This window comes from Hermetia illucens, chromosome 3 (genome assembly GCF_905115235.1).
Source record: "Hermetia illucens chromosome 3, iHerIll2.2.curated.20191125, whole genome shotgun sequence".
In the NCBI taxonomy this organism is placed as follows: domain Eukaryota; kingdom Metazoa; phylum Arthropoda; class Insecta; order Diptera; family Stratiomyidae; genus Hermetia; species Hermetia illucens.
This window is the reverse complement of record NC_051851.1, coordinates 70315502-70326251: the sequence shown is the minus strand read 5'-3', so window position 1 is coordinate 70326251 and position 10750 is coordinate 70315502. Positions and strand designations below refer to the sequence as shown.

The window sequence follows — 10750 nt, the reverse complement described above, 5'->3', positions numbered from 1 at the left end:
CGTTGCTCGAGTTTGTCGTTCCGAGTCGGTGAGATGGTTATCGTCGGCCGTGGAACCATTTCTATGTTCTGAAAAGTGTTTTGCTTTGTGCTAGTGTTTCAGTCGTGAAGAAGTGTAGTCTACACAGGATAGTCACGATCAAATACCCGTGAAAATGGCAAGGTAGGTACCGGACGGTGCATTGATTTTTCACGGTGAGATGTGCGTTGCGGACGGACACGGAGCAGTTGCCGATTAGGTGTGTTTGACATTCGCTTTGCTGGGGACCTGCCGGGACAGCAGTTTGTGTTTTGAGGCACTTATGAGTGAGTTCGGCTGAATATTACGTTAGTTTATGCGTTGCGAGAAGTATCCCTGGCAGCTCGACGAGGAGGTCTCGGCTAATCGGTAGGGAAAAGTCCTTTTCATTGTGTGCCACTGTGAAAGCCAAAAATCGATAAGGCGACGGCCAGCACCAGATGGTGTTCTCCTGACGTAAACAAAAATCATGGTGTTCTCCGAGTCGTTGGACAGGCGAAGCTGTCTGGAAATATTGTGTGGGATCGAAAAGTATGCGCCCGGCATGGCGCTTTGTTGCGATTAACGTGAACTGTTCGTTCCTCCTGGGCGAAACGCTACTTTGGGGTGGAGATCGGCTGCAGCGATTGCGGTAGCGGGTGCAGGGTCAGCTAATTGCGGGTGATGGAAAAATTGCTCTTGAAGGTCATCTGGGCTCCAGCATGCAGAAAGCGCTCGCCCTGCATGCACCCAAGGCTAAGCGGCCATGGCGAACACTGTGGACGGATTCCGTTGTAAATTTTTAATTAACTGTTTCCGCTTAGCCCAGATGCCCAGATCTAGTCATGAAAAAATAGTTCTCAATATGAATATCTTTGTGCAGTCAATAACACCCGTGATTTGCAATTTTCACTTAGGGAACAAGTTCGATCCGCAAACTGATTCCGATTAGAAATTAAAGGCGGGAAATGCCTAGATTGCGACTAAAAAGGTTTTAAATACATCTCAAAACGAAATATGAAATACTTCGCCAATAATACGTCTCCCCACTATTTGCATCTTTATTTTAGTGAGTCATGGACCAATTACAATCCTGTGGCGACCAATCCCATATGCTCCACGAACTAACAAGGAACGTCGCGACACAAGTTTTTCATACGTTTAATCGATGCAAAATGAATACATAGATTTCGATCAAGTCAGGTCACAGGCCTTGGCTATCATTTTTACGGAATTATGATGATCGTTTAAGAATAGCTCTAGATTTAGCGGCTTTAAACCAATCAATACCAGCGGAATGCAATCTTTATCTCTTGTAAACTTGAAAGCAGAGTTACTCGCGTTATAATTGAAAACACTTAGTGCGAACTTTGTCAGTCGCAATTTTTATCTGTTATAATTTGCCGGATAGTGGTTAGTAAATTTTTAAGAAATGCCGTTAAGGAGTCGCTCGCTTCTGTTTTGAGGACAATTCTCATTTTGATAAATGGTAAAGTGCTAGATGTTCGCACAGTTGCGTGCAGATTCAATTAGGACTTTGTGGCTTTGGTAGTACTTTGAATTCGCATGCGGACTACCGTTGCACCATTCAACGTGCATTTTACATATTTTGGTTGATTCAGGACACGAACTGAGGAGACAGTACTATCCCAAAGCTAGCTCAACAAAAGTACCCTTTATTGATCGGTGGTGTTTTTTCCTCTGGCGATATGTCAGGTTAAGTTCCGTAAATGATTTTAGAATCTCTGCGTTGAATAGCTGGATACCAGTATGTCTGTAGGGTGTATCTTAACATCTCTTTTCAGGCCCTCATGTTAAATCTAATGTATCAGGAGGGGATGGGGTCTCGTCCCCTAGTTGGTGGTTGAAGTGCTCGTTTTGGTAACATTCTATTAAATACTGCTCAATGAGCAGGTTATTGTAGTTTATGGTATTAAAGGTATTGTTTATCCATCAGAAGCCATTTAGAGCCGTCGATCTCGTCGTATATATTTACGCTTCTCCCAAGAACTTGCCGCTAAGTCTAAATAATGGTGCCCTGTTTGATCTTACGAGGTTTGGATTTTTGCTCATTCAGATAAATGGTCTACTTTATGATTATTTGCTTCGGGAGCTATGGTCGACCATAGACCCCCCTCCTTATTTTCACTAATGACGGAAATGGTGCATTCTAACAAAACTCTCAAAGACCGTTTTTGTGAGTTTGAAATTATCAGCATTTTTAATTGAATTGACTAAAAAGCCGGTGCCATGATGTGTGTCGTCACAACTTGAGCCAAGAAATTTCAGTAGCCCTGCAACTGGCAGTTACTCATAAAAATATAAAACTATCAATCCTGTTTCTTTGGAGTCAGGTTTAAATTGTGACGATCATTTCAATGTGAGTTAACATTTTTTAAACTTTAACTCCATTCGGGTAAAAATGTCAAAATTTGCTATATAGCTTGTTATCATTACTGTCGAAACGCAAAGCAACTTGAAGGATTGTCCATTCACGCGTCAAATGACCACTTTTCTGTTAAAAACTGATTGATTATTTGAAATGTAACAAGTAATAAACTCTAAATCAGATGGCTTCACGTAAATAAGGTTCAAATTGCTCGCTCGATGATGTCATCATGTTTTCTTTTCTGCTTTGTGAGAATTCAATTTTTAAACCATTATAATTAACAAATGAGCATTCCGAATTGGTTTTTATAAAGGATGTGGTAATTTGGCAGACGAAATTACTATTCCGGCGTAAAAAAACATAGTCATTTTCTAACGCGAGGAGTATATTATGACGGGCTAGGTTAAGGCCATTGTGAATTTGGGATGTTGGGATTTGCGCGGAGGTCCACCAATTCTATATTCCTAATAGCTGTGTGGCGTCCGGCCTACACCATCGTTCCATCCTTAGAGCAGTTTTTGTAAGCTGAAATGGTTCTGTTGATTGCCAACAATCCTGCGCAGGATTCGTCGTCGATTTTGATTTTCGACTTCGGATAGGAGAAATACTCAACAGTTTTGAAGTTGTAGTCTTCTATATTTATTGTTTTTAATTTGCAGATCAAGATCTTTGTAAATGCAAATGCAACCCTAAATGTAGATGGTGGTTCTTCCTATTATGTCAATTTCGTCAGCATAAGCCAGTAGTTGGGTGAACTTGAAGAGGATGGTATCTCGTCAGTATCGCGAATCATCAGCCCCTCACTGTCCGAAAGCCTGAACATAAATTGATGAACCGATTTGTGTAGTCGGTCGCCTTGGTTTTCAAACTGCTGTAATTCCATCGGAATTTGGTGACTTATGATTCTTAAGTCGATTGATTGCACAGCTCATTTCTTCCATAATTAGTGGTGGCCGCATTTGTCCTTCGTCTTCAGTAAGCGGGACCTCAACCCCCGCTATTCTAGCTGTTGAGTAGTACATTAAAAGAATCAATACATCCGTCTGAAATTCGATTTTCCTCTTTGTCTCGGCAAGATGAACCTCAAGGTCGATTTCAGAAAGGATGAATCGATGCATTTAGTGTGTGGTTTTCCTGGTGTATTTGTGTGACCGATAAAGTGACTGTTAACGTAACAAACGCCAAATTCCCCTTTATCAGTTAAGGCTTCCAACTTTTCAAAGTATGATCTTCTGAATTTTCTGTTGCTTTTAAAGAAAAAGAAGAAAAGAAGAAGAAGAAAAAAACAATTCAATTCTAAATAAACGCTGAGGGAGTGCTATCATGTGATCGACGGGGTAGGAAGAGATTGTGTTATTCACTCTTAAAACTGCGTGCATTATTCCGTGGTTGTACGGATTGTCGAAGACATGACCTAATAATATACAACGCGTGTCATCTTTTAGTCGGTATAGAAACATCGAATAACTTCGTCATTTGATTTGGTTACACGTGTTTTTAAAACTTTATATCAGTACACGCGCCGAAATAATGACAATGTACATTGAAAATAGTCGTTCAGTTGTCGTTTACATGCATATCGTCGAAAATATTGTGGCCAACAGGCGCAGTCTGACAATACTATCTGTCATTTAGAAGATCGTCAACGTATCATTCATAAACGATTAAGGCTTTCCAATGAACTGGTTGAAGTAGTCAGAGGGAACGTTGCCCAGAACCCAAAAGTGTCGAATCGCCACCGCGCTAAACATTTTGGCGTCAGTGGAACCACTTTGCGGCGCATTTTGAAGGATGATTTGTATTTGTTCCTGTTCAAAATGCAGGTAATGCAAACAATATTGCCGATAGGCCAGGCGATCCACGTCGCTAGAAATGCGGCCAAATAATCGTTTAAATAGCTGACCTGAACCTGGGGAATGAAGAACTCACACGAGATCCATGAAACACCATTGCATGACCGGAAAGTGACTGTTTGGGCCGACGTCTGGCATCACTGAACTTTTTTTTTAAGAATACGAAGGAGTCGATATTGGTGGATGTTGGCTCATTAGGTCTGCCCAAAAATACGTAAAGCCTCGATGGTTACTTTTTACAACAACATGGTGCGCCATGGCACACTGCAAATCAAACAATCCAGTTTCTGCAACGAAAATTTGCTGGAAATCTGACGTCAAAAAGATGTGATATTGGCTGGCCGCCGAGATCTCTAGATTTGACCCCTCTGGACTTCTTTTTGTTGGCTTATTTAAAGAGCAAAACATACCCTCAGACCATTGCATAGCTCATAGCAACCATTCCTGTGGAAATCACCGCTATGCGAGAGAATCGAGAAAGATGTAGGATTCAAAAACTAGTCTAAAAAATCTCATATACAGAAATCAGTTTTTTTTAAAGTTATTCTATGCTTTTATAACGACTTAAAAGATGGCACACTATCTATACACATTTCCTTCGGTTCTGCAGTTTGCAGGTTTGCTGTATATCTACACGCCATTGCCGTGAATTCGATTAAAAGTGTCTTACCTCTCTCCAGGTCCTCCAAAGAAATTTACATTCCCGTCCTATTGTTCTGCGTCCTGTGTTTCTAGAGCAAAATATTCGTCGGCCACTCTGGGATAATGGATGTCATTGCATGCGCTATACCAACGCAATGCAGTTTTCACTCGTTCCTTCAGTGTGATCTAACCGCGGCCAGTTTAGGATGTACTTAGCCCATACGCCGATTCAGCTCTTCGTTCGAAATATTCTCAGGTTAAAGCACATCGATGACACGGCTTTGAGTAACTGCTGCTTCCATATAACAGCGTAGACAGAAAATAGGTGCAGAACAACCTCAATTCGGGGTTGGTGTATCTGCATTTCCAGATTTTCGACAAAGCAACGAAGCTCAATGCCATCATTGGCAGAAATGATGATACCTAGATTGAAAAGTTGAACGACACGCATGATGTTTTGCTGGAAGATGTCAATGTCCATTGAAGTCCTCCTTCGGACAAGGCAGCATGCAGAACATCACCGAAAACACGAAGCTTTGAGCTTAAAATTACTCAGAAATTTTAAATCGAAGCAACACATGAGATTTTAATATATCGAACTATTAAAAGCTGTTAGCTTGTCCGGATACATTCCTTTTTCATGCTGTTGGAAGCCTCGAAATCAATGAAGAGCAGGTGATCCACAGGGTGTTTATGTGGGTGGCCAGTGAATGGAAACTAGACTGCTTTGTATTTGTCAATTGCTAAAATCGTGTGTACCTCATTAGATAATCAAATAAAGAAGTTACAATTAAATTTTCAGTCGATCAGATAAAAACTCTTCGAGTTCTATTGCTCGCCGATTTTGAAAACGTGGTTTCGAGAAAAACGCTGTTTAAGTTTAAAAACGATATAACTTTTCGAAGTGATAACAATATGGTTCATATTTTTTTTTTAATTTCACTCTGCTATCGTAGCATCATACAATTGTCCTTGCATAAGCATATTTTGCACTTATATTTCTTTTCTGGGTGATGTGATGTTGCGCCACGATTTTTGTCAAGAACAAAACAAATTGTTTTAAAATAAGAATATTCATAACGGTACGAACATATTGACCAACCCAGTATGTTATTATAGTTACTACTATTTACTTGTAATTAGTAAATAAGCAAATCAAATCAAAAATGAACTACTTACTACTATATTTAAAAAGGAACATCAATTTTGCTGAATTTCATTATCAAGCCTGTTTCGAGAACAGGAGGGTTAGTTAGTTAGTTTTACATCCCTAATCCCTAGAATGCCAGCCTACATCGTCAAAGTTCAAGCAAGTGAGAATTCCATAATTCAACTATAAAACGTTGATGAAATGTAAATAGGTACCCGAAAGATATGTCCGATTTCGAGGTTTGGTAGCCGTTTGTGAAGAATAAGAAGCTCGAGGATTTGAAGATCAGAGCGAACTCCGACAAGATTGCAATCCGCTACTGACACTATTCCTAGCAAAAATGCTTCGCCTCTCTTAATAATAATAATCGTTAGCGCAACAATCCATGTTGGATCAGGGCCTTGAAGTGCGTTAGAGCACTTCATTCAAGACCGTAACGGTTCACTAGGAGGCAATGTGGTCAGCATTGCGCTCGCCCGAGATTATTACCCTGATTTGACTCAGGTACTCATTCACAGCTGAGTCGACTGGTATCCGACTTCAAATCACGATACAAATTCCACTGCCACAGTGAGATTTGAACCGCGACCTTCCGTACGACAGCCTTGTGCTCTAACCACTCAGCTATCCGGACACCGGACACGCCTCTCTTATTACGAGGAAACCCCTTTCGTGCAAGAACGACTTTTTTTCTCAATCTTTCATGAAAATCCACATAATAGACCGTGTCGACGGCCTGTCCTTCAGACATAAACCCCTTGTGGACTATGCACTTAACGTCGAAAAAGGAAACCAGCCTTGTTTCTTTCTGGTTACATTTCTTGATATGTAGCAACATTCTTCTTTAACACTTTCCATGAATTATGTTTTGTTGGCATGATGTAATATTGAACCATAAAACAAGGTTCTCGCTTACACCTTCACAAAATAACGTATATTGTGTGTTACGAAATTTTTAATAATTGGCCGGACATATTGTGGTGCCATTTTACTACGTTTTTAAAATTATATTAAATCTTATCTGCCAAAAAAAAGTTTCGAAGTAACCCAATTATGAATTTCTAATTTGCCAAAAAAAGTTTCGAAGTAACCCAATTATGAATTTCTAATTTCAAGACTTCGGCCATTTTGAATTTGTACATTGAATTTTTTTTTTTAATATTCCTTTGATGAAAACTAGAATACTAAACATTTACTTCAATGGGTTCATATTTCATATTTTTTTAACACACAAGTCAACGCTCGGGACGGGTTTCAACAATATATATGCATTTACATCATCCTACGAACGTATACAACTTTTCCACTAACTTCAAGCTAATGGAAAACCTGAAAGCTTTGTATAGATCTAAAATCATGCGAATGAGTCGTTTGAATTCTCAAACTATTGAGCTGATTCATATTGCGTTTCCCATTAGCGGCACCAATAAATGTAGAAACTACAAAAAATCACATTCTCATGGCGTAACCTAATGGTTGTCCTATATTTCGCCATCACTCACAATAATTCCCGTTGCCAATAGTTACGTATAATCGGATTTCGCTCAGAGGAATGCAGAGCTAACCGTACTTCATTAAAAGAATCACTCTGTACATCAACTTTATCATTGAACTTGAATTACCTCCAAAATGCACAATCCAATCAAAATAAATCTCAAAAATTGACTTTCCTCTAAAATCCGCAGCAATTACCCCAGGCCCCAATAGAAATACTGTGGATAAAATGCTCAACTGAAAAGCCAACAATTGTGAAAGCACACCTCAGTGGACAAATCATTGGACTGTAATGTTATTCCGCTGCCAACAAAGTTTCCGGAAACTAGGTCTTCACTACTGTAGAGAAATTCTCATTCTTGTTGTCCATTAGATGAATGAGCTACTCTATAAATAATTACCAACATAGGCAAGCGTCGTAACAAACGAACATTTCTGAATTGGAGAGGATTCCCTTACAAATAGCAATTAATTTCTTCAGGAATGATATGTTCATTAAGAGTGAGAGTCGTGTTAGATTTTCCTGTCGGCCTGAGTCAAAATTATTAACGTGAGCACAATCACACGTCATAAGGCCACTGACATCAATTTTAAAGAACAAAAACAACGTTCTCTACAGCATCTCGTCTAATTCCGTACTCTACAAACCCACTGATGCTGCAGACTTCCGCGGTGTTTGTTTTGCCAACAGATACTTAAAGTCAGCGAAAGAGCACTTGAGCAAATCTACGAAAAGTAGCACGTAATTTAAATCTGCAACGAAATTCAATTTGGTAAATTTTTAAAGGGGCGTGCACCTAGATTTATGTTTAAAAAAATTGCGTTAAAAGGATTTCGTCTTTTAATTAGGCTTTCGGGTTAAAACAGACCTTTTAGTTATCAGAATTTGAACATAAATTAATACAGATCTAAAAACTGTAACCTGTTTACTGGGGAATTCTCTTTTCAATTAAACAGCATATAACAGGTGCGAACTCTTTCACTAAGTCGTGTCAGTATGTCACGCCTAGAGGTCGAAATTTCATAATGTTATTTCAATTTATGTTTGAAATAAATAAAAAGACTAAAACATATGTTCTTTCGTTTATTTATATATAAAGCACAAACTTACAAACAAATAGAAGAGAATATCAACAAAAAATGGAACAAATTACTTCTTCTTCTTCTTCTTCTTTTTCATTGATTTCATTGTCGCTGATATTTCTTTGATTTTGATGGATACTTATGTAAAAATGTAAAATAAAAGTATAAAAAATATATATAATATGATATAAATATACCAAGTTGTCATAATCTTGGCAGATGTCGGATTTTATTATCCTTATACTAACACTAAGTGCCAAGCATTTAGACTCGAACGATCCTAGCTAGTTAAAAACTAAAGGGGCGCTGATGGTGGTGGTCGGTGGTAGGCCAATGCAAGAATCGGTCGAGAACTCCCCGCAACATCAGAATGGTGTACTTTTGCATGGTTTGAACCAGACTTTTCGAAACTCCCAGGACGTCAAAGGAGGCGAGAGGTGAGAGATTTAGGTACAATACCTGTAGTTGACAATAATATGGGAACTGCAACTACCCGCTCGAGACGCCAAATTTCTTTGATTTTCCGAGCCAGTGGCTCATAGTTCACCTTCTTCTCCACGTATTTCCGTTCGATTTTGTTGTTAGATGGGTTTGCATTTTATACCTAACTGCCAGGTGTGGTGATAGCTTCCTCAATGAGTAATCTGCAAGAATTCAAAGTTCCTGCACTTTCCTCATCTAATATAATATGAATATAAACTATTAGGTTGGCGAAAAAGGAATATCGTATTTTTCGAGTAAACTTAACTGTACTTTTTTATTTGTTCAAATAAATAGAATCAATCGGAATGTTGTCCGGTATTTTCGATGATCTCTTGCCATCTTTTTAGTAGAGCCGTAATCCTATTAGTTTTGAAGAGGCCGAATGAATGGTAGTCTGAAGGTGCAAGGTCAGGTATGTACGGTGAGTTGGACGAAACTTCCTAGCCAGGCTCCTCCAGTTTTTGTCGGGTGACCAAAAATGTGTGTGGTTTCGCGTTGTCCCGCTGGAAAAAAATGCCAAAGGATTTCGTCAATTATGATCGCTTTTTCTTAATGACTTCGCTTAGTCTCGTTAGTTGTAAACAGTAGAGATTCGAATTAATAGTTTGGCCAGGTAGGAGCAGCTCATACTGGATGATTCCCTTCTAGTCCCCCAACTTACAACATCACGTTCATGCGGAAATTGGGTCGACCAAGTTTTTTGCACTCAGTTCATTCGATACCCCCATATCGCTTTTTGACCAATACAGCGGAATGTACATGGTTTAAAACAGTCACATAATCAATGTTTAGCTGCTGAGCAATTCAAGTCAAAATCTGTAGAGTGTTGTCATAGAAAATACAGTTCAACTCCATCTTCCGACAAAGTACGAAGTGTTTCACCAACTTAAAGATATATAATACGAAAATATGTAGGTATGTGTAAATACGTACTCACCGCTGCTCACCCAGAACAAGTCCGCCACTGTCAATAACGAACTGATATTGGTTCCCATCGTGTCTTAAATTCATATCGAGGTATGAATGGATGGCTAACACCTTACCAACACGTTTCTTTGATATCTTTAGATCCTCAGCAGTCTCAATCAACTTCACTTTGCAACAGTATTTTTGTTCACGAAAAAGCAATGCTTTATCAACACACAAAAGTTGGTTCACTCTAAATGCTCTATCCCGCAATTAATAGTCCGACAGCTGTTAAATTTGTACACGTCTTTTGAGGATCAGAGTTAACTAAAAATCATATGGATTTAATACTAGTAGCGCCATCTGTGTGTTAGCCTACGAACTTTTCAGCTGGTATGTTGCATTTCGCTGATAAACGAACTTTGCTTTAACGCATTTGGTTTTTGGTAACCTATATATACATATATATATTCGAAATACAAAAGGTTTAATCTTATTAGCGTTTTCACCTACAATCGGCCATAACGTTTACCGTGAACTTATAATTGGAAGTCCGACAATATTAAGATCTAAAAGCAACTTTGAGATATTATCTTTATAAAGTCTAGTAGCCAGTTTGCAGCACATTCCTCTTTCTATTCAAAAATGAAAATACACTCCTGGTTGAACACAAATCGGCGTATTCTTTTGTTCGAACGGCTTTCTAATTAAGCATGACACAACCCACAATGGAGTGTTTGTCCTTTCTCAATG

At 38.9% G+C, this 10750-nt stretch overlaps 1 protein-coding gene across 3 annotated transcripts in view; it reads left to right on the top strand.

Moving 5' to 3' along the window:
* Nucleotides 1–10750, top strand: part of LOC119652293 — a 68088-nt gene continuing 57338 nt past the window's right edge. The window contains exon 1 of one of the 3 annotated variants that reach the window (XM_038056290.1): nt 1–162. The gene's annotated coding sequence lies outside the window, so the exon portion shown is untranslated. Of the gene's footprint in view, nt 306–10750 lie in introns of all 3 variants that reach the window. The other 2 variants (XM_038056293.1, XM_038056291.1) reach the window with 2 other exon arrangements.